This window comes from Narcine bancroftii, chromosome 3 (genome assembly GCF_036971445.1).
Source record: "Narcine bancroftii isolate sNarBan1 chromosome 3, sNarBan1.hap1, whole genome shotgun sequence".
In the NCBI taxonomy this organism is placed as follows: Eukaryota; Metazoa; Chordata; class Chondrichthyes; order Torpediniformes; family Narcinidae; genus Narcine; species Narcine bancroftii.
In genome coordinates this window covers 154561283-154585613 of record NC_091471.1, presented here as the reverse complement: position 1 = coordinate 154585613, position 24331 = coordinate 154561283, and the positions used below count along the sequence as shown (strand labels likewise).

Genomic DNA, 24331 nt, shown 5'->3' with positions numbered 1-24331 from the left:
AATGAATACACCTCAGAACATTGCTATCATGTACAAACCTTTGATTTCTGTTCATACATGCAGTCCTCACATGACCTTCATCCTTCTCCACCTCATTATCTGTTTTAACACACTAGTTCCCATTTCCCCGCCCCCCACCCCCCAAACCCGGAGCAGCACTAGCAAACCTACCCACAAAGATGTTAGTCCCCTCGAGTTCAGGTGAAAACCGTCCTGTCGGAACAGGTCCCAACTTCACTGGAACAGAGCCCAAACGCCCAAAAACATGAAGCCCTCACTCCTGCACTATCTCATTCGCCATGTATTTAGCTGCATTAACTTCCTATTTCTAACCTCACTATCACGGGGCATGGGTAGCATTCCTGAGATCACAACCCTGGAGGCCCTGTCCTTCAACTTTGCACTCAACTCCCTGAACTCTTTTTGCAGGACCTCGTCATCCTTCCAACCCACGTCATTGGTCACAACATGGACCATGACATTTGGCTGCTTACCCTCCCTCCTGTGAATACCAAGAGCTCGATCCGAGATCCTGGCATCAATGAGGCAACAGACCATCCAGGATTCTTAATCTCTCCCACAGAACCTCTTATCTGTCTCCCTATCAAATCCTCCATCATTACTGCTCTCTTCTTTTCCCTCCTTCCCTTCTGAATTGAGGGTCCAGTCTTGTTACTAGAGACGTTACAATTACAACTTGTCCCTGGTAGATTGTCCCCACCAACAATATCCAAAATGGTATACGTACTGTTGATGAGAATGACCACAGGGATGCTCTGCTTTCTCTGACTATTCCCTCTCCCTCTCCTGACAGTCACCCAGCTACCTGCCTCTTGACTTTTGGGGGATGACTGTCTCTCTGAAACTCCTCTCTATCACTACCTCTGCCTATCAAATGATCTGGAGTTCATCCAGCTCCAGTTCCCTGGTATGGGAACATCAATACCCCCCGAGTGTAAAACCCTCCAAAAGGTAGTGGACACAGCCCAGGACATCACAGGCAAAACCCTTCTCACTATTGAGTACATCGACAGGGAATGCTGATGTCAGAGGGCAGCAGCAATCATCAAAGACCCACACCATCCAACATATACTCTGTTCACGCTGATACCATCAGGAAACAGGTCCAGGTGCCACAACACTCGCACCATCAGGTTCAGGAACAGCTGCTACCGCTCCACCATCAGAATCTTCAACGACAAAGTCAATCAGAGGCTCAGTTAAGGACCCTTACTTGTGCACTTTACTGATTTTCTTTTTGTTCTCTGTATGGCACAGTTTGTACATTCGTTATCAGTTAACAGTTCTCTTATTTGTTTACCCTGTGTACAGTTTATTTTTTGCACTACCAATTAATGGTAATTCTGACGGGCCAGCAGAAAAAAGGAATCTCAGGGCTGTATGTGTTGTCATGCATGTACTCTGACAATAAATCTGAAATCTAACTTGGTTTGTCAGGAGCTGTAGCTGGAGTGTAGTCATCAGGGACAATTATGCTGCTCCAGATTTCCCACAAACTGAGCAATCCACTGCCCTAGCTGACCCTATTATCTATTCCAAATTTAATTAAAGCATTAAACGACCTCAACTGGCCTTACCTCACTGGAAGCAAGCTCTTCCGAAGCCTCTCGAGCCAAAGGTCTACTCCTACCCTGAGCCACTCAATCACTGGCCGCTCCTCTTCAGCTTCCCTTCCTTTTATTTGTCCCTGCCAATTTTCTCAAATACTCTCTCCAAACTCAACATGCTGCTTAACCTTTCAATTGCCCTCCTCGCTCTTTAAAATGACCTCACTTACACTCACCTCTTTCCCAAATCTTTCACTCCTCCTCTCGCTTCAATGTTCCCACGATCCAAATGGCCAGAGTCCCTGCTCCTCTCTTTTTAAAACTGTCTCACTTACACTCACTTCCCTCTCAAGTCTTTCGCTCCACCTCTCGCTTGGGATTTACTCTTACAATGCCTAACTACTACCCTTCAAAAAGAATAAACAGCTTAAAAGACAAAAGACAAAAATGTTATACAGTACTTGCACTGAATAAATTTCACTTGCATGAATAGATAAACCTGAAAGCACTTTATTTTCAGTCACATTCTTTGACTGTTCCTGCATCTACAGGTTCCTCCCCTCCACAGAGCCGCCTGAAAGAGAACTAACACTTTCCAAACTCCCCCTATCCCACCCAAGTTTACAGATAAAGCCTCTGACCAGGGCAACTCTAACTAAACAGCGGTAATGAGACACTTTAAGAGAGTCATTCAAATGGCGAGTGGCATCAACCACTCATCCTGGGCGATGCCATTGCTGTTTCATACAACTTTATTTAAACATCTGCTACAAGCAAAGCGCAACCAAGGCACTTGGTATTCAGCACTGGCTGAATATTTGCACCCATCTTCACCGAAGGTTTGTGTGTTACTTCAGAGAAAATTTGCTTTTACAATTTTAAACTTGCAGTAAAATTTCCAATATCAAGCACCCCATCAACAAGAAACTCAAACAACCAGCAAAAAACAAAATAAGTTAATAGATTGATTTAAAAATAAAGTTTCAAATAAAAGTTTATAATTGTAATACCAAATGTTCTCTGAAGCAACACACCTTGAGAACAAACATTCAGCCAGGGGAGTACCCTCGTTGTTCCCCACATTCAGCATCTGAAAATCTCAATGAACTGAGCTCACAATGAAGGTAAATAATAATTTAAATATCTACTTATTAATGGTATTCATTCAACAAGCCAACCCAACTGATCCTTCTGTGTTAAGGTAAAGCAGTTTCTTGCTAATGTAGATTGAATGCCTAGACTAAATCAGCTCTTAACATTGAGATCAATGAACTGGATGAGGGTTCCCTCTGAAGGCTCATTCAGACACTTTGTTGGTCTGTACTGTTCGGATCCAAAAAATTAAGAAAAGATAAAAAATTTCTGTGATTGGAATTGAATGAGTAGCTCCATAAAGCATTACAGCACAGAAACAGGCCCTTTGGCCTATCTATCTGTGCAAAACTATTTTTCTGCCCAGACCCACTGACCTGCAACTGGAACATATCCCTCCATACCCCTCCCATTCATGTATCTGTCCAAATTTTTCTTAAATGTCACAATTAACCTGCATTTATCAATTCAGCTGGCAGCTTGATTAACACTCCCACCACTCTGTGCGAAGAAGTTCTATGTTCCACAGAACATTACAGTACAGAAAACAGGCCCTTCAACCATTCTAGTCAATGCTGAACTATTATCCTGCCTTGATCCACTGACCTGCACCTAGTGCAAAGACCTCCATACTCATTATTTTCATATACCTGTCCAAATTCTTAAGTGTGAAAATTGAGCCCATATTTACCACTTCAGTTGGCAGCTCGTTCGACACTTCCACCACTCTCTGTGTGAAGAAGTTTCCTACTAAACCTTTTGCCATTTCACCCTTAACCCATGTCCTCTGGTTTCTATTTCACCTAACCTCAGTGGAAAAAGCCTACTTGCATTTAATCTATCTATACCCATAATTCTGTATACCTCAATCAAATCTCCCCTCATCTTCTACACTCCAGGGGATAAAGTCCTAACTGTTTAACTTTTCCCTGTAACTCAGTTCCTGAAGTCCCAGCAACATCCTAGTGCATCTTCTCTGCACTCTGTGTCTTCATGATATCTTTCCTATAGTTAAGTGATGAAAACTGCACACCATACTCCCAAATTTGGCCTCACCAATGTCTTATACAAATTTACCATAACATCTCAACTCCTATACTCAATATTTTGATTTATGAAGGCCAAAATATCAAAAACTTTCTTCACAACCCAGGGAATTATATATCTGTTCTGCTGCACTCCTCTGTACTTTACCATTTTCCATGTATGTCCTACCTTGGTTTTTCCTTCCAAAATGCAATACCTCAGATCTGTCTCCATTAAATTCCATCTGCCATTTTTCAGCTCATTTTCCCAGCAAGTCTAGATCCCTCTGCAAGCTTTGAAAACCTTCCTTGCAGTCCACTACACCTCCAAACTTTGTGTCCTCTGCAAACTTGCTGATCTAATTTGCCACATGGTCATCCAGATCACTGATATAGATGACAAACAACAATGGTCTCAGCACTGATCCTTGAGGCTCACCACAAGTTACAGGCCTCCAGTCTGAGAAGCAATCACCCACTTCTCATGCATAGCCAATGTCAAATCCAGTTTACTACCTCACCATGAATACCAAGCGTTTGAACTCTCCATACTATTCTCTTATGTGGAATCTTGTCAATGATCTTACAAAAGTCCATGTAATACAACATCCACAGTCTTTCCTTCAACAAGTTTCCTGGCAACTTCCTTGAAAAACTATATAAGATTGGTTCACTACGACCTACCATGCACAAAGCCACGATGACTATCCGTAAACAGTCCTTGGCTATTTAAATAATTGTATATCCGATATTTTAGGACATCTTCCAATAATTTACATCAGGCTCTTAAGGCACCTTCCAATACTGAAGTTGGGTTCACTGGCCTAAAATTTCCTGGGTTACTTTTAGAGCCTTTTTGAAACACTGGAATCATCCTGCACGTCACCTGTGGCTAAGGACATTTTAAATATTTTTGCCAGGGCCCCTGCAGTTTCCACACTAGCCTCCCTCAAGATCCGAGGAATATCTTGTCAGGCCTTGCAGATTTACCCATCCTTATTTGCTGTCACACAGCAAGCATCTCCTCCTCTTTAATCTGTATACGGTCCATGACCTCACTACTAGTTTTCCTTACTTCCCTAGATACTGTGACAGTTTCCTGAGTAAACACTGATGCAAAAAACCATTTAAATGCTCTCTCATCTCTTCTGGTTCCATACATAGCCAAACATTCTGATCTTCAAGGGGATCAATTTTATCCCTTGCTATCCTTTTGCTCTTAATATACCTGCAGAAATCCTAAGAATTTCCCTTCACATTGTCTGCCAAAGCAATCTAATGTCTTCTTTTAGCCCTCCTAATTTACTTCCTAAGTTTTTTCCTTGCAGTTTTTATGCTCCACAAGTGCTTCACTTGCTCCTTATTACATATACCTGCTAAACAGCTCTCTTCTTCTAAACCATATCCTTGATATCCCTCAAAACCAAGGTTCCCTATGCCTGTTAACTTTGTCTTTAATCCTGACATGAATATATAAACTCTGTACTCAAAAGTTCACCCTTGAAGGCCTTCCACTCACCAAGCACGTCCTTGCCACAAAACAACCTGTCCTAATCCACTCTTTCTACATCCTTTCTCATTTTCTCATTGGACTTTATCCAATTAATAATCTCAACCAGAGGACCAGACCTATCCTTATCCAAATTTTAAAATTGATGGCATTATGATCTCAGGACCCAGTGTTCCCCTACACCAGGGGTGTCAAACTCAAATTCACGGAGGGCCAAAATTAAAAACTTGGACTAAGTCGAGGGCCGAACTAAATATTTATTGAAAATTTTCAACATCATCTGCATGTTTTCTCTTCTTTCAACATATGTAATGTTAAACTTTTTCTTATTAAAATAAATGTTTAATAATAGTTTTGGATAAACTCTTTTATTGTCATTGGCCCATTTCCTTTAGCATTCTGAAACCATGCACATGACGAGTCAATGAGGGATGATTAAAGCAGTGGTCTTCAAACTTTTTCTTTCCACCCACAGACCACCTTAAGCAATCCCCTACTAATCAGAGAGCACCAATGGCACAGGGACGCGAGTGGAAAGAAAAAGGTTGAGAACTGTTGTATTGTGGTAACTCCACATCTGATTAGGTTAACTGTTAGGCAAGTGGTCAGAGAAGGACCCCCCCCCACCCCATGAAAGGCTTAAATCACAGGAACAAAATAAGCTTCCGTCTCACTGCTCCCAATCTTACACACAGTCCTGATGTGGAATGTGGGGTTGCAGCTCCACGTTCACCTGAGTTCAGGTGCTGTCTGTGTGGACTTTGTACGCTCTCCCCTTGTCTTGGACCAACAGGTCGTTTGCCTGACGAAGGCACCCGAACCCCCCGTTGAAACGCCGGCGTCCGGGGCGGTGGAGGAATTGGCTGAGAAGAGCGCGTTGCTCCCACCCCCCTCCCATGGTTGGAGAAGGATTAAACTGCGATCTCACGGCGCCGGGCTCGTCTCCAACAAAAGGAGCGGGAGGCAGGGTCCGCCTCGCACGGAGCGAGGGGGAAGGCATCGCCAACGAGACAAGCGCAGACCCAGTGAGGATGGTCCCCAACTCCAGCCGCGTCTGTGTGTCCGGGAGCCGGGCGGGCTGAGTGCAGCGCTCCGATCCCCGAGATTCGGGACTCTGAGATCCCTCCACACCTCCGGCGTCTTCATTTTCACCTTCAGTGTGCATGCGCTATACTGGCGTGGCGGCCAGCGGGCCAACTCTAATATATATTTAATATGATCTTGCGGGCCAAATATAATTATATCGCGGGCCAAAGTTTGACATGTGTGCCCTACACACACTTCCGTCATCTGCCCTGTCTCGTTTCACAAAAGGAGATCCAGTATTGCATTCTCTCAAGTCAGCACCTCTATATATTGATTTTTAAATCTTTCCTGAACACATTTGACAAACTTCAAGCCATCCAGCCCTTTTACATTACAGGAGTCCCAGTCAACGTGTGGAAAGTTAAAGTCACTTTAACTTTTTCCTGTTTCCTGCAGCTATCTTCTACTTACAGATTTGCTCCTCCAATTCTCGCTGACTATTGGATGGTTTATAATACAATCCCATTAATGTGGCCATACGTTTCCCCTTCCTCATTCCACCCATATGGCTTCAGTTGAGGAATCCTTTAGTCTGTACAGTTTGAGTACTGCTGTGACATTTTCCCTGTCTAGTAATACCACTCCTCCCCCTTCTATCCCTCCCACTCTATAACGTCAGAAACACTGGAGCCCTGGCGCATTGTGAGCTGCCAATCCCAATCCTCCTGTAACCAACTAACGGCCACAATATCATAATCCAACATGCCAATCCACGTGCTAAACTTGTCCACTTTTCTATAATATTCCTTGCATTGAAATAGATACATTGTGGTGGCTCACCACAAGGCAGGCGAACCGGCCCCGCTTGTAAGCCACACAGTGGGGCAGCTGGTCAAAATGGCGCCGTCGGGGGTTTCCCTTCCTTCCAGCACGGGGCTCAGAAACCCGTGCTGGGGGACCACATGACACCCGGGTGACATCAGCACCCTCCAGCGCAGTTCTCAGCCAGGTCCGGGCTGGGAGTATAAGTGCAGCCCAGCATTCTGCAAAAAACTAGTCTGCTCACTGAGCTCAACCCGTCTGGTTGTGTGTGTGTTATTGCAGGAGCAGTGTAGCTGCCGCTACAATTGGTGACCCCGACTGGTTCAAACATCTTTGAACCCATCATGACCGAGCCTGGGATCAGCGCTATAGCCGTGAAACTGTCTGAATTCTGGGTTCAGGAGCCGGAGACCTGGTTCGGACACGAGGAGGCTCAGTTTCACCTCTGCCAGATTTCGTCCGACATGACCAAATTCTACCATGTGGTCGCTGCCCTGGACAAGGCCACCACCTGACGCGTGCTGCACCTCGTTCAGCACTCACCTGCCGAAGACAAATAAGAGACCATCAAACAAGTGCTTACCGGATCCCTCAGACTATCCAGGCACCAGCGTGCCACTTGGATGTTGCAACTCGACGCCTGGGGGACAGGTCCCCGATGGAGCTGATGGATGAGATGCTCACTCTCATGGGTGAGCACACCAACTGCCCACTCTTCGAGCGCATCTTCCTCGACCATATGCCCGGGGACATCTGGCCGCTGCTGGTCCAGGAGAGCTTCACCAAGCCGAGGAAGGTCACCCAGAAGGCCCAAGAGCTATGGCTCGCATGATTCCTGGAGGGCTCAGTGGTCCAGCAGGTCACGAGGCACGGGCACGACCACGCCAAGCCCGCACCTAGCGCTGTGGTAGAGCACCCAGCCCCTGCAGAGCATAACCAAGGTCACAGCATCCGCTTCAGGCCTCTGCTTCTACCACCAGCTCTGGGAGCCAAGGCTCAGAAGTGTCGTCAGCCCTGCTCGTTAATGGCTGCGGCGGCTGGCCAAGGACACAGCCTCCTCTACATGTGGGGCTCAGTCAGCAGCCGGCGGTTCTTCGTTGACATTGGAGCCCAGATCAGCGTCATCCTGGCCACGGCTGTCGAGTTCAGGAACTGACCTCGTGGACCTACCCTCCTTGCGGCCAATGCAAGGGCAATCCGGACATATGGAGACAAGACAGACCACTTCCAGATCGGTCAACTGAATTTCACGTGGAGGTTCACCATCTCATCCCTCCCGATTGCCATCCTGGGTGCAGACTTCCTCCTCACACATGGGCTTCTGGTGGACATTTGGAGTAGGCGACTGGTGGACGCCTGTACCTTCCAGGCCATTCGCCTCAACGCCTCCCGCTCGGAGCAACCGCAGATGGCCACGATCAGCACGCCCAGAGAAGAGTTCCAGTGAATCCTGGACAAGTTCCCGACAATCCTCAAGCCACCTTTCTCCGCTGCCTCGCCGCACCATGGAGTGTTCCACCACATCCCCACCCATGGCCAACCAGTTCGTGCCAAGGCACGCCGGTTCCCACCTGACAAGCTCCAGGTAGCAAAGGAGGAGTTTTCGCACTTGTTGGAGCTGGGGATCATTCGGCGGTCCAACAGCCCATGGGTCTCACCGCTCCACCTGGTCCCGAAGGCCTCCAGCGGCTGGTGTTCCTGCAGAGACTATCAACGGTTCGAGGCAACCATTCCTGACCGTTAACCCATCCCTCACATCCAAGACTTTACGGCCAACCTGCACGGCGCAAGGGTTTTCTCCAAGATTGACCTTGGATATCACCAGATCCCAGTGCACCCTGAGGACATACCCAAGACGGCCATCATCACCCCCTTTGGCTTGTTTGAATTCCTGCGCATGCCATTTGGGCTCAAGAACGCCGCTCAAATTTTCCAGCACCTCAAGGACTTAGATTTCGTCTTTATTTATTTGGACGACATCCTCGTCGCAAGCAAGGACCGGGCGCAACGCAAGGCCCATCTATGTGCCCTTTTCTCCCAAATGGCTGATTTCATCCTTACCATCAACCCGGCCAAGTGCCGGATCGGAAAAGTGTCCATGCAGTTCCTGGGGCATACCATCACGGCCGAAGAAGCCACGACCGCCACTGCAAAGGTCACCGCTATTAGGGAGTTCCCACGCCTGGACAGCCTCAAGGGGCTGCAGGAGTTCGTGGATATGGTCAAAGTTTACAACCACTTCATCCCGGGAGCTGTGCACATCATGCAGCCGCTGTTTGCCCTCATTGCAGCCAAGCACAAGACGCTAGCTTGGAACCCAGAAGCCTGCACCGTATTCGAGGCCACCAAGGATGCCCTTGCGAAGGCTGCCATGCTCACCCACACGCACACTGACCAAGCATATGGCACTCTCTGTCGATGCCTCTGTCACAGCCATCAGTGTCGTCCTGGAGCAGCAGGTGAATGGACATTGGAAGCCGCTGGCATTCTTCAGCCGCCTGCTCCGCCCGCAGGAATGCAAGTATAGTGCCTTCGACCGTGAGTTACTGGGCATTTACCTGGCGGTGCGGCATTTCTGCTATTTTTTGGAGATGAGGACTTTTACCATTTTCACCAACCACAAACCCCTCACCCAGGTGCCCGTGATGGCAAAGGATCCCTGGTCGGCCTGCCAGCAGCGTCACCTCTCTTTCGTGTCGGAGTTTACCACCGACATTCGGCACAAGGCGGGGAAGGACAATGCGGTTGCCGATGCACTCTCGTGACCAGCCATCTGCACGCTGATGCCTGGCCTCGACTTCGATCAGCTCGCCCGGTACCAGGAATCTGATGAGGAGACGAGGGCCTTCAAGACCGCCATCACGGGCCTGCGGTTCAGAGACCTCCCAACTGTGAGAGGCGAAGGTACCATCTTGTCCGATATCTCCTTGGGCACCCCGCGGCCAGTGGTTCCCCAGCAGTGGCGCAGGCAGGTCTTCCGCAACATCTACGACCTTTCACATCCGTCCATCAGGTCCACGGTCCGGATGGTGGCAGAATGGTTCGTATGGCATGGGCTGCGGAAGCAGATCGTGGGCTGGGCCAGAACATGCACCCATTGCCAGACGTCCAAGGTGCACAGGCACACCAGGGCGCCCGTACAGGAGTTCAAGCATGTCCAGGAATGGTTCAGCCACATTCATGTGGACATCGTCAGGCCTTTACCCGTTTCCCGGGGCAACCATTAGCTGTTTACAGTGGTGGACCACACCACTCGCTGGCCCGAGGCAATCATGATGCCAGACGCCTCCACCGACTCCTGCTCCCGAACACTGTTGCATGGTTGGGTTGCCTGGTTCGGCATTCTGGGTCACTTCACCAGCAATCGGGGCGCTCAGTTCACATTTGCACTCTGGGCACAGCTCGCCAATAGGTTGGGGATCCAGCTACACCACACCACAGCCTACCACCTGCAGGCCAATGGACTGGTCGAACGTCTGCACCTTAAGACGGCGCTCATGGCCCACCTTACCAGCCCCGACTGGGCAGACAAACTGTCTTAGGTGCTCCTGGGCATCCGCTCCACTCCCAAGGAAGATCTGCAGGCGTCATCAGCTGAGCTGGTCTACAGTGTGCCGCTAGCACTACCTGGTGAGTTTGTCAACACACCTCACAATCCCCAGTGGTCGCCGCACGAACTACTTCCTCACCTCAGGGCACGCTTGGACTTGTTCAAACCCCCACTGCCGCCAAGGCACGGCACCCGCCGTCTCACGTTCCTGGCGAACTGCTTTCCGCAGAGTACGTTTTCATTCGGCGGGGCCTGACCGCGACACCTCTGCAGCGACCGTACAAGGGGCCGTACAGGATTGTGCAGCGTTCCGGCTCGACATTCACGCTGGACATTGGCGGCAGGCAGGAACTGTTTACCATGGACAGACACCTCGATCCCACCGAGCCCGTGGTCGTTGCCCAGCACAAGAAGTGAGGCCGCCTGGCGAAAAAGGACATTGGCGCCGGTTCTGGGGGGGGGGGCTGTGTGGTGGCTCACTACGAGGCAGGCGAATCGGCCCCGCTTGTAAGCCACGCGGCGGGGCAGCCAGCCAAAATGATGCCGTCGGGGGGGGTTTTCCCTTCCTTCCAGAACGGGGCTCTGAAACCCGCGTTGGTGGAACCACGTGACGCCCGGGTGACTCAGCCAGGTCGGGCTGGGAGTACAAGTGCAGCCCAGTAGCCTGCAATAAACCAGCCTGGTCACTGAGCTCAACCCGTCTGTTTGTGTGTGTTATTCCAGGAGCAGTGGAGCTGCCGCTACAACATCTCAGAAAATTATTCCCACCTTACACAACCTTTAGTTTTCTGTCTTTGTATGCAGCCTGAACAATTCCCCCCACTCGCCTATCTGCTCTGGCACTCTGGTTCCCATCCCTCTGCAAATCTAGTTTTAACCCCCAGGAGCAGTACGAGAAAACTTTCCAACAAGGATATTAGTCTCCCTGCAGTTCAGATGTAAACCTCCCCAGCAGTTCAGGTCCCACCTTCCCTGAAAGGGAGCCCATGATCCAAAAGTGTGAAGGCCTCCCTTCTGCATCATCTCTTTAGCCACATATTAAGCTGCATTATCCTCCTATCTGTAAACACACTGTCACATGGCCCTGTTAGCAGATTTGCAATTGGATCGCTCATTTAGTCCTGTATCTGAGCTACAAAAGTGAAGGGGATGATGGCCTGCTAGCACTTAGTGAGATAGGATGGTATTTAAAGTTACTGGAACAGAACACATCGTGACAAAAGGAGAGAGGGGCAAAAATTAAGGCAATTTAAATGAGAAAAATGCAGGAGTCCATACCAACTTGAATAAGAACAATCTGTAGTTTGCAGCACCATGAGTAAAAGCAGTTCTTTGTTAAATCAGCACCTCTAGTCGAGCTCAGTTCTGTTGGTGGCTGGTACCTTATTAGATTTTACATCACAATTTCCAACATTTTTTTTTGCAATATACCTGGCCACGAGCTGAAAATGGGAAGTAATGCCATGAAAACAAAAATATCAAGAAGAACTTCTCTTTCTAACTTCGTAACAGTGTACATCCTTATCCCTTCAAGGTCTCTTTCATTTTAGCCATTCACTTAAACACATCAGGTTCCACACAAGAAACTGCTCCATTATTTTCTGTCAATGGTGAATAAGCAGAAAATTCCTTCAAGTCAAACCAAGATGATTCAAGCCATGATTTTTGGTCATTCCAGTTCCTTCCCCATCATTTCAACCCAAGAAATGGTGTCAAAATCAAATCACTATGTTAATCCACATATTTGTTCGAGATCTCTGATTTTCATAACATGACTAGCTCTTTCTTTGTCTCAGCTGATCTGTTGCAGAAAGGTTCATGCATGCCTACATAAAGCTAAACACATACATTCGGATGCTGCCCTGGTCACCCTATATTTGTATGAACATATAAATTATGAGAGACTATTCAGCCCCTCAAATCTGATCCAAACATTTAACAAGATCATTGTTTTCTGTCTGCAAGCTCAAATCTGCCTTCCTGCGTAATTGCAGTTATTTTTCACTCCCAAGTATCTATCTACCTCTGCCTTAAAAATATTCAAGACTGAAATTCCCTTGAAGGGTAATGGAAGCAAACCCACAGCAAAAAAATTAAAATAATTTCATCCTAGTCTTAAATAGGTAACCACATTGCTTTAAATAATGACCTATCATTCCAGATTCTGCCCCAAGCAAACAATCTTCACGTTCACCCGAGAATCTTTCATGCTTTGATTCAAGTCCACTCTCACTCTTGTGCAATTCACAAACTTTACGAAAAATTTAACAGGTCACACAGCATCCATAGGATGGTAACCAACATTTCAGGACTCAGGCCCTTCATGGGGTCGTAAACCTGATGAAAGGACCTGACCTGAAATATTGGTTACACTTTACTTCCTATTGTTGGAACCAAGGAGTTAAGTAATCATGGAAAAGTACAAAGAATGTCAGAGTAAAACAAAATGGATAAACCACTTTAGTAGGAATGATGAGTCATAAGGATACATGGGAGGTGTTGACTGGAACAGAAGATTATGGCCCAGACGTGAACAAAGAAATAATTAGAAATATCTGGGGTATGGATTAACTTCTGATCAAAACAACAGGATGTTCTGGCCTTGGGGAATTATCCACACCATAGATAATTCCAGAGCAGGAAATTGCTTGAGATAAATCTTATGTAACAAAAAAAAACCAACTCTTGGTCAATGTAACAATGTTGATCTATACAAACAGAAGAGACTGGACAGTAGGAGTCAGTCTTGGGAAAAGTTCACCGAGAAGGTGACCTATGAACTAACGACTGAACCAGAGCTCTGTTAAGGTTTATTCTTGTGCTATGTAATAAACTGATTGTGAAACCGAATATCTTCTCCTATCACTTCATTCAACAAGCACACTGGACTCAGCCGACACATAGACCAAATTGAGGGTAGGGTAAAGCCAGAGTCCGACAATTTGGTGGCCCCGACGTGATAAAGATGGAGAAGTGACGGAAGAGAAAGAGACGAAACAACAGTTGATTGTGGTGTGGTGATAACAACAAGTGGCCACTCAACAAAAGGAGGTAAGCAGACCCCTGTTTAAACGAAGTTCTGCTATTGGCAATGATAAAATTGTGTGTTGTCACTACTCTGCAAAAGTCCTAGTAGAAGCCAATGAATAAAACATAAGGAAATACAGGGGTTAGAGTCCCCTGGAAGGAATCCGGGGGTTAGATTCCTCCGGAAGGAATCCGGGGGTTAGAGTCCCCTTAGAGGAATAGGGGTTAGAGTCCCCCAGTAGAGACATAGAGGTAAGGGTTAAAATCCTTTGCCAAATAAGAATTAGTTAACATATTGTATAACAGTTATTTGTTTTAGTATTGTGCAAAGTTTTTATTTTGTGTTTTCAAGAAAGTGTGAAGGTTCAAAGTAGGTTGATGGGGGCGAAATTCTACTAGGTGAGATACTCATTAAATTACATACGAGGTCTGAAGGGGAATAGGTTGGAACACAAGATGGAAGGAGAATTTGGGGATGACTGTCAAAAGTACGAGGGATGTAGATAGATTCCTCCATCTGTAAACCAGCAGTGGAAAAAAACAAGGAGTCAATTGGCGGGAGGCCTACCAAAGGGAGAGGAAGTCTTCTTCTTTGGCTTGGCTTCGCGGACGAAGATTTATGGAGGCGGTAAAAGTCCATGTCAGCTGCAGGCTCGATTGTGGCTGACAAGTCCGATGCGGGACAGGCTGACACGGTTGCAGCGGTTGCAGGGGAAAATTGGTTGGTTGGGGTTGGGTGTTGGGTTTATCCTCCTTTGTCTTTTGTCAGTGAGGTGGGCTCTGCGGTCTTCTTCAAAGGAGGTTGCTGCCCGCCAAACTGTGAGGCGCCAAGATGCACGGTTTGAGGCGATATCAGCCCACTGGGGGTGGTCAATGTGGCAGGTACCAAGAGATTTCTTTAGGCAGTCCTTGTACCTCTTCTTTGGTGCACCTCTGTCACGGTGGCCAGTGGAGAGCTCGCCATATAACACGATCTTGGGAAGGCGATGGTCCTCCATTCTGGAGATGTGACCCACCCAGCGCAGCTGGATCTTCAGCAGCGTGGACTCGATGCTGTCGGCCTCTGCCATCTCGAGTACTTCACTGTTAGGGATGAAGTCACTCCAATGAAAGTTGAGGATGGAGCGGAGACAACGCTGGTGGAAGCGTTCTAGGAGCCGTAGGTGATGCCGGTAGAGGACCCATGATTCGGAGCCGAACAGGAGTGTGGGTATGACAACGGCTCTGTATACGCTTATCTTTGTGAGGTTTTTCAGTTGGTTGTTTTTCCAGACTCTTTTGTGTAGTCTTCCAAAGGCGCTATTTGCCTTGGCAAGTCTGTTGTCTATCTCGTTGTCGATCCTTGGATCTGATGAAATGGTGCAGCCGAGATAGGTAAACTGGTTGACCGTTTTGAGTGCCCGATGGAGATGTGGGGGAGCTGGTAGTCATGGTGGGGAGCTGGCTGATGGAGGACCTCCGTTTTCTTCAGGCTGACTTCCAGGCCAAACATTTTGGCAGTTTCCACAAAACAGGACGTCAAGTGCTGAAGAGCTGGCTCTGAATGGGCAACTAAAGCGGCATCGTCTGCAAAGAGTAGTTCACGGACAAGTTGCTCTTGTATCTTGGTGTGAGCTTGCAGGCGCCTCAGATTGAAGAGACTGCCATCTGTGCGGTACCGGATTTAAACAGCGTCTTCATTGTTGAGGTCTTTCATGGCTTGGTTCAGCATCATGCTGAAGAAGATTGAAAAGAGGGTTGGTGCGAGAACCAAAGGGAGAGGAAGTAAAGGCTATGAAATGGTATGATCAGATATGGAAAGAGATGCGGGATCAGGGGAAAGTGCCACTGGACTCAGAAAAAAATCAGGCTCGTTTTGTACCTAGGAGAAGCCGAAAGGGAGGTACAGGAGGTACAGGAGCATGAAAGGAATGGACAAGGGTCTATCTTAAATAGAAGAAAAATTTAAACAACAGAAGGAAGCGAAGGAACAGAGGAGGGCAAATTTACATAATATGACATTGGCTTGCATGGCTGTGGAAACAAACCTTCAGCATGCTACTAAAAAGGCATCCCCTATCCAAAAGGAGAGAAAGGGGGAGGAGGTGCCAGGGGAGGTTAAGCCATCAGCCCCGCTCTATCCAGTTACCAGAGACATTGCCACCACCTTATCCGATTCCCCAGATGTCAGTGATGCAGATAAATGAGGGAATAGTGAATGTCACTGAAATAGGAGGACAAGAACTCCAGGAGGAGAAGGAGAGACTTAAGATAGTTGTGCAGGAAAGTGTGGAGGCAATGGAGGAATTGATGAAGGGAATACAGGACGATGTATGAAAAGTAAGGGAAAATAGTATGCGACTGGAAAGAATAAATAAGAAAGAACAAGAACAAACACTTGAGAATGTCTTCTCGGTAGGAATGCCAGAGGATCACTCCACCCCTCATAATAGACAACAGGAAGAGGAGGCAATGAGGGGAGATGACCCAGTGAGTGTAAGATGGCAGCGGGAAAGAGTTCGGGATGAGGAAAGTGAGATAGCGAGTGGAAGTGTGGAGAGCGAGGATGAGGAACAGCTGGTCACTATTATGGGAAGAATGATTACACACAAAGGACAGGGTCAGAGAAGAGCTCGTTTCCCCCCCCCGAGATATGGGTTGCGAGATCGGGATGAATTATGTCCTCCAGAAAGGTATAGACAGATGCCGCTAATCTATAAAGGACCGCAAGTCCGGGAAAGGTATCAACCCTTCTCATTCACCGATATGAATTGTGTTTTGGACAAAATGCCACCTCCTACTGAGGGAGGCAGAGTGTGGATGGGAAAGTTCTGCCAACATACGATTGGACACAAGATAGCCATGGAGGACTGGAGAGCATTATTAGGCAAACAGCTTGGGTTGTGGGAAATACAGCAGGTGGAAATGGTCGCAGGAACCACTATGTGCTCTGATCCCAAACCATTTGCAAAATATGATACAGCACTAGGAGGTGCAATGCGGGATAAGTTTCCTGTTCGCCCCGGTGTCATGCAGTCCCTGACATTTTCCATTGAGGAGGACGAGGAGGTCTCGACCTTTTTGACTCAGTGTAAAGAGATTTGGACGAATAAGGCAGGAAGGAGTCCACCCAGCTACAGGACCTCTACAGACGACGTTGTTTAGGTCAGGTGTGATGAGCGGTTTACCAGCAGTAGTCAGGGAGGCATTAGAAAATAACCCTGATATTCCTGGTTGCTCAACTGAACAATGGGAAAAACATTTGACCCATCACATGAATCGTCATAGGGCTAAGCAAGAGGAGGACAAACAAATTACAGAGTCTGCACAAATGCAACTCCTTAAGCTCCAATTGGAAGAAGCTAGGAAAAAGGCCAACGAGGCAAAAGAGAATCCCTCGAAGGGTGCAAACCAGATGGTTCAGCAGCCACCACAGCTGCCACAAGGGAATAATACGAATTGGCACCCGTCCCCAAATTGGGCACCGGGTCCCACCTATAGGGGCAGGACTGGGGGTCCAATGGGAGGAATCCGAGGAAGAGGGAGAGGTCGGGGTGTTCCACGAATGCCGCCATCCGTATGTTTTGGATGTGGTCAACCAGGGCACTGGAAAAGAGAGTGCCCCCTAGCATGGGGTCCTCAGGGCACTGGGGGAAGGGGATATGGACCACCACAGTATGAGCCTTGGGTCCAGCCCCAGAGATCGTCAATGCCACCCCCGGTACATCAAGCACCCCATGCGGCTATAGCTCCGATGGGACAATTCCCATTGCTGACGGAGGAGGAGCAATGGTACCAGCAGTGACGGGGCCCGAGCACCCAGGAGCAGGCTGGGTTGGCAGACTCCTTCCTGCAGATAAAAGTGATGGACATGGAAGTTTCCTTTTTAGTAGATACAGGTGCTAGATTTTCGACACTTACCGGCGCTAAGGTTCAATCAAAAATATCATCCCTTAGCGTCCAGTTGATAGGGTTCTCGGGTACGCCAGAAAATCTGCCATTTTCTATGCCACGAGTCACTTCTGTGGCAGGACCGACTTTCGCACACCAATATATTCTGTCGGCAATGTGCCCTACTAATCTTTTGGGCAGAGATCTGCTGGTCAGGTGTGGAGCATCGGTCCTTTGTGGACCCAACGGAATAGAGGTCACCTTTCCAAATGGATACTCAGTGAACTGCTCATTAGCTACGCTTCATTCCAGTTCTCAGATGTTGTTGTCAGCCTCTGGAGGATCCGTGTCTGAGGGACTGTGGGCCGACATTTACTGGGGACTGCTGGAACCGGAGGACTTACAGAGGGGAGGGCTGCTAACGCTTTAAAATCAATGGAAGCCATGGATCCAGACATTACACCCATATACCCCTCCTTCAGGCCCCCTCTATGTTACACTCTTACGATAGAGATGGGGATGAGATTTATCAGCATGCCTTTTATGAAGAGGTAGAGGGCACGCAATGGGAAATTAATTCGGACTACATAGTGTTAGGAAAGGAAGGAGTGGCCGCTATGGTTGCACTGACATCTGAGCAGCTTGAGTGGTATGCGATGGCCGGTGAGGCCGTCCCTCATGTAACTCTTGCAATCGGCACTAATCACCAGGCAAAGGACTTGGGACCAATGTGTTGGAACTTGATGTTCTTGAGGGACTGGTCCGATACTCAAATACCGACATTGCAGTTTTCTCCATCTGGTCAGGCGTACAGGATTTCATACCCTTCAAATAATCGGGTCCTCCTCAAGCATAGACAGACTGAACGCTTTCATGGTAGAGAAACGACTCTGCCCCTGTGTTAGATTCTCTTCCTGAGGACCTTTGGTCAGCAGGACCAGCAGACGTGGATTTTTGCCAGCAGGTTGATCCCATAACCTTTGAACTTTCAGATTATACTCCCGTTTGGCAGACACAGTATCCCCATAAACCCGAGGCTGAGGCAGGTCTGGCAGATACCATTGATGGCCTAATGTATTCAGGGGTGTTGGAGCATTCGTGTTCGAGTTGGAATACGCCCATCTTACCTGTTCCGAAACAGGACATGGGCAAATATCGGATAGCCCATGATTTAAAGTGCATCAATGGTATTGTGCGAACACCCACAGTTCCAGTACCAAACCCATATACCGCCATGACTGCTTTAATCCTTGACCACAAGCGGTTCTCTTGTATAGATTTAGCAAATGCTTTCTTTTGCTTACCACTGGCCGAGCAATTAAGAGATGTGTTTTCCTTTGTGTATAGAGTGTAAGGTAAAACATCATGAGATGGGAATGTGTAAGGAGTTACCCTGTACAGGGCTGTAACAAGATGTGAATGCATCCTTGTACTTACAAGATAAGAGAGACATTGATGGATTGAGAGGCAGGAAGCTAGCAGGGAAAGGATAGCAACAGTTTTAGTCATTGGACAAGTAATGATATGATGATGTTCTAAGCACGTATCCAAGGGTATAAAAAAATCACCATTTTGCTGATAACGGCAGAATGCATTCTCCGACTAACATTGTTAGTCGCAAGTGTTACAATCCGGTAATAAAGAACAAAGAACCCTGATTTCGACTCAGTCTGGTGTTTGTCTCACTCATTCATGAACAAAGCAGACCTAACAAGAGGTATAAAGTTACACTATACTCGACTCCCGCAGGGCTTTATCTTATCCCCATGGATTTTCAAATTGGTTTTGAAAGAACAGCTGGGGGGGCTAGAACTGCCAGGTGGAGTAGTTCTGATCCAGTACGTAGACGACATCTTATTGGTAGCACCTGATCATGTCTCCTGTCTGGAGGCCACAAGGCTCCTGCTAATGCAGCTGTTCACGGCAGTTTTTAAGGTCTCTCGTTTAAAGTTGCAATGTTGCAGACAAGTGGTCTCCTTTTTAGGAAGAATGGTCTCAGTGAAAGGTACAGGAATATTCCCTGTGCATCAAACAGCGATACTACATCATCCAAAACCAAAGACAGTTAAGGAGATGCTTTCGTTTTTGGGTTTGACACGTTATAGTAGGCAGTTTATCCCATCGTATGGTGAGTTGACACATCCACTGTGAACTTTGGTAAATGAGCAGGGGATGAGGAATCTGGGGGCTACACCTGATTGGACTGCACAGGCCAAGATGAGTTTTATTCTACTTAAGCAAGCTCTTACAACCGCCATAGATTTGACGATTCCAAATTATAGAGACCCTTTCTTTTTGGATGTTTCTGAAAAAGCACACACAATTAATGGTGTCCTTTTTCAGAAAAAAGAGGGTGGAAGATGTGTGCTCATGTATGTGAGTATCACACTGGATCCGGCTGAAGACAGACACCCACCATATACAAGATATGCGGCGGGGGTAGCAAAAATTTTACAAAAGGTGGCACACATGGTGATGGGACATGCCCTGACGGTATTATCAACACACAGTATTATGGCATTTGTGAACTAGACGGCGTTTAATATGACGTCACTGCGGCAGACAAGACTGGAGAAGATCTTGAATGCTCCAAATATTACGTTTAACCATGAAGGCATTAACATGGCAGACAATATGGGAGAGGGAGAACCACACTGTTGTGAAAAGAGGGTACCTAGGGATATTAAAATAAGACCTGATTTACAGGCTACATCCCTGAGAGAACCAGACAAAACCTTATTTACAGATGGTTGTTGTTACAGACAACCCACGGACGGATTAAAAGCCGCTTTTGTGGTAGTACGAAAAACTACAGAAGGATTTGAAGAAATTATTACAGGGACAGTGAGAGGAAAGGAGTCAGCACAACTGGCCGAACTACAGGGAATGATGGCAGCATTAGAATGGGCAGAAGGAAAGGAGGTAAATATATATACAGATTCGGCATATGTGGTAGGGAGAATACAGGTTGAGCTTAGTAAATGGATTAGAAGTGGGTTTTTAACAGCAGCAAGGACCCCAATTAAACACGAGAAGCATGTTAGGAAATTGCCTGAGGCACTCCTGAAACTAAGGGCAGTAGCAGTTATTAAATGTAAGGGCCATGATAAAAGTGATACAATGGTAGCTCGGGGAAATCAGGAAGCGGATACGGCTGCAAAAAGGGCAGCAGGGTACGGCCCTCAGTTTATTATGATGCAGGCAGAGAGAACGGCACATGACATATTGCCGTCTTGTGAGGTAGGAGTAGTAATTCAGGAACAAGCGAAGGTCTCACCCCAGGAAATGATGATATGGAAAGAAAGGGGGGCAACCGAAGATCAAGGACTGTGGAGATCAATGGACGGTAGGCCAATATTACCATCTGGACTCATGAACCCCCTCCTGGAGGAGGCGCATGGGTTAACCCACTGCGGGAAGAAACAGATGATAAGGTATTTGATACATTGGTGGCACCCCTTCCTGCCGGCGATGGTGGAGAATCATATCAGAGAGTGTAAGGTAAGTACGACATATAATGTCAGGGCGACTGTGAAACCTCACGAAGGACAGTTTCCGTTGCCTAGGTTACCAGGGCAGGAAATTATAATTGATTACACGGACATGATAGAGAGGGTAAGGGGATATCGATACCTCTTAGTAGCATTAGATGTGTATACTGCTTGGCCGGAAGCAATCCCTGACAGAAGAGAAGATGCAAAGATGGTAATTAAGTTCCTAATCAACCAGTATATTCCTATACACAGATTTCATAGTGGACACATTTTAAGAGTAAAGATTTACAGGAGGTAAAACACACTTTTGGAACGATGTATCATCCACAATCCCAAAGGAAAGTGGAGAGGATGAACCAAACAATAAAAGGTAAGACCGGGAAAGTGCAGGCACGGACCAAATTAAATTGGGTGGATGCGTTGCCCCTGGCATTGATGTCAATAAGGAGTTCGGTAAGTTCTGTGACAGGATTTACTCTGTATGAACTACAAATGGGGCACCAGTTTCCTGCACCTAGAGCAGGGATTCAGACCATGAAGGAAGAAGTAAGCCCCATGTAAGCTTTATTATGATAAACTAACAGCTCTGGTATCAGCTTTTTCACAACAGGTTGCAAGTACCGAACGGAAAGGTGAAACCCCGATACCATCAGTTGCGGAGTGGGTTCTGCTAAAGGTGATCAAGAGAAAGTGGTCGGAGCCCAGGTGGACCGGACCCTACAGAGTGGTGGAAAGAACATCCCACACAGTTCCACTACAAGGAAAAGGAGAGACTTGGTATCACTGGAGTCAGTGTGCAGCAACGGACCCACCTTCACGGACACTGGAACAGACTCGAATGGAGATGACCAAGACCCTGTGAAGAAAGTGTTGTCTAAGAATTTTTACGGGTCCCTTTAAAGATATTATTGGATTACAGTTACTGTATACCAGTATTTGAAGTGATATATCTATCTTGAAGTTGACAGAATGACACGGTTGATTGTAATACCATTGGTTCTGACAATAGTGGTTTGGGTCAGAGCCGCGACGCTGCCACCAACATTGAACCGGCACACTTCAATAATTAGGTGAGAAAAACCGAATGGGAATTGGAAATAGGGAAATTTTACGTGTGCAGCTGGAAAAAGTTGCGTGATTGGGAATAGGACTACCGTATGTGAGGGAAGTAGGGTATATTCCCATCGATGGTATACTGACATTGCTCTGAGTAAGGGGGAATCAGTTAACCTGACGATAAAATGGGAACCAGGAGTGACAATGTTCTGTGAAGTCAACAGTAACTCTTCCCACTATGAGAATAAGCAATGGCTAAGGGAGTGGTCAAAGAAGAAGGAAAACTCGACCGACAGTGATAGGCATACCGTTGTGCTAAATGGGACCAAGTGGTATGGCTGTAAAAACAACACTGAAATGAGTGGGAGACCAGGAATGGTGGTAGGATGGCTGGTCAGGTCGGCACGTCAGGAAGAAACTAATATGGGACATTTGAGACGTATGCTTACCACTTGTACTCCAGTAGTTAGAACCCCCCCATGTGTTAAATGTAACAGTCCAAATAAAATATGAAACTCAGACTTCAGGAATCTGCAAGGTAACTGAGATAGAGATGAGTTTGGAAAAACCATTTTACAAACTTAGAAGTAAAAGGGACTTGTTGGGAACGGTGTTAGGCAGTGTTGGAACAGGGATAGGGGCTCTAAACTCCATGGTCATAGAGACCCTGCAAGATAAAGTACAGACTGTGGGAGGATTAGTTGGTGAAGGAATAAAGCTGCGGAATGTGTGGGATAAGAGATTGCAGCATGCACAGTGTCGAACTATCTCACGGACGTTATGACATGGAAGCAGAATTCGCAAGTAGAGAAGGAATTGGAGAAAGTGATAAAGGATCAGACAAGTCTGAATAAGAATTATACTTATTGTATGATGAAAGAAGTAGCAAGGCAACTGTTACGAGCAGAATTAGAATGAAAGGTTTATTCCTTTCACTCGCAGACCTGGGAGGAAATGTTGGGGATTGAGCAAAGGGATGAAACTTTGAATTTGACGGTCCGACCTCGTCCTAAATATTCTCACTGTGATAAGAAAGGATGCAACATTACTATGGAAATGATTAGTGGCATAATGCTCAGATTTGGTGTCAGTATCGGATACTGCCCCAGTTGTTTGGGAATAATTTTTGGTATCCAATATTTCAAGGAAAGTGGGTAGATGTTCAGAATAGGACCCATTCTGCTAAAGGTTGTGTCCACTGGCCATTTGGGATGGTATGTCCATATCAGACAGCCGTTTATGAGCCACGTTCTATGGAGCACTCAGTAGGCACTTGCCAGTGGGAAGTGACATCGAATGACATTGTTATATCCGAAATTGGACCGCAACACGTCTGTGTGTCGGGAACGTGGCCGATATATCTAGATGGTATTCTCCACAAACCCCCGATAAACAAATGTGTAAAAGGAGTATACACTTTATTTGATCCTAGGACGGAAAAGACATATAAATTTGGCCATTGGACACAGGTAAAATGCTATAAGACAGTTCGTTCTATAGATCCTGTGCCTCCGGTGATTAATCTTACTTGGCTGCATGACCTGGTGATAGCCAATAAAGAAGTCACCCAAGCTTTTGCCCATGAGGGAAGAGAACTGAATCAGCTTGTACTTGAAATGAGTTATAAGGAAGGCCAGCTGGTGCGTATCGCAGACAAAGTCACTTCCCTCACCGTCCATCATTGGTGGGACATATTTTATGGATGGTCCCCAAAAGCATCAGTTGTTTTTAGATTAGAGCCTGCAGCTGACGTGGACATTACCCCTCCATAAATCTTCATCCGCGAAGCCAAGCCAAAGAAAGAAAGACACCCAATTGTAATCTTGGGAATTATTCTTATCCTTTTAATTATAATAACATATATATTGGGAATTAGAGTTAGAAGGCTGATTGCCACAGTAACAGGTTTGGTTGCTGAAGTGGAGGATCGTACTTAGTCGGTAGGAATTCGATCCGAATTACTCACCTTAAAACACGAGGGAGAAGCTTAATTGGTTGGTCTCATTTTCATGAGACCAAAAGGGGGACTTGTTGGAACCAAGGAGTTAAGTAATCATGGAAAAGTACAAAGAATGTCAGAGTAAAACAAAATGGATAAACCACTTTAGTAGGAATGATGAGTCATAAGGATACATGGGAGGTGTTGATTGGAACAGAAGATTATGGCCCAGACGAGAACAAAGAATTAGAAATATCTGGGGTATGGATCGACTTCTGATCAAAAATTGCTTGAGATAAATCTTATGCAAGGAGTCTATCAAAAAAAAGTCAACTCTTAGTCAATGTAACAA

General features: G+C 46.8%; 1 protein-coding gene across 5 annotated transcripts in view; it reads right to left on the bottom strand.

Moving 5' to 3' along the window:
- Positions 1-24331, bottom strand: part of cops4 (COP9 constitutive photomorphogenic homolog subunit 4 (Arabidopsis)) — a 103095-nt gene that overhangs the window by 4728 nt on the left and 74036 nt on the right. The window contains exon 10 of one of the 5 annotated variants that reach the window (XR_011353847.1): positions 11872-12035. The exons of the other annotated variants lie outside the window; for them this stretch is intronic. The gene's annotated coding sequence lies outside the window, so the exon portion shown is untranslated. The remainder of the gene's footprint in view (positions 1-11871; positions 12036-24331) is intronic. 5 annotated transcript variants of the gene reach the window in all.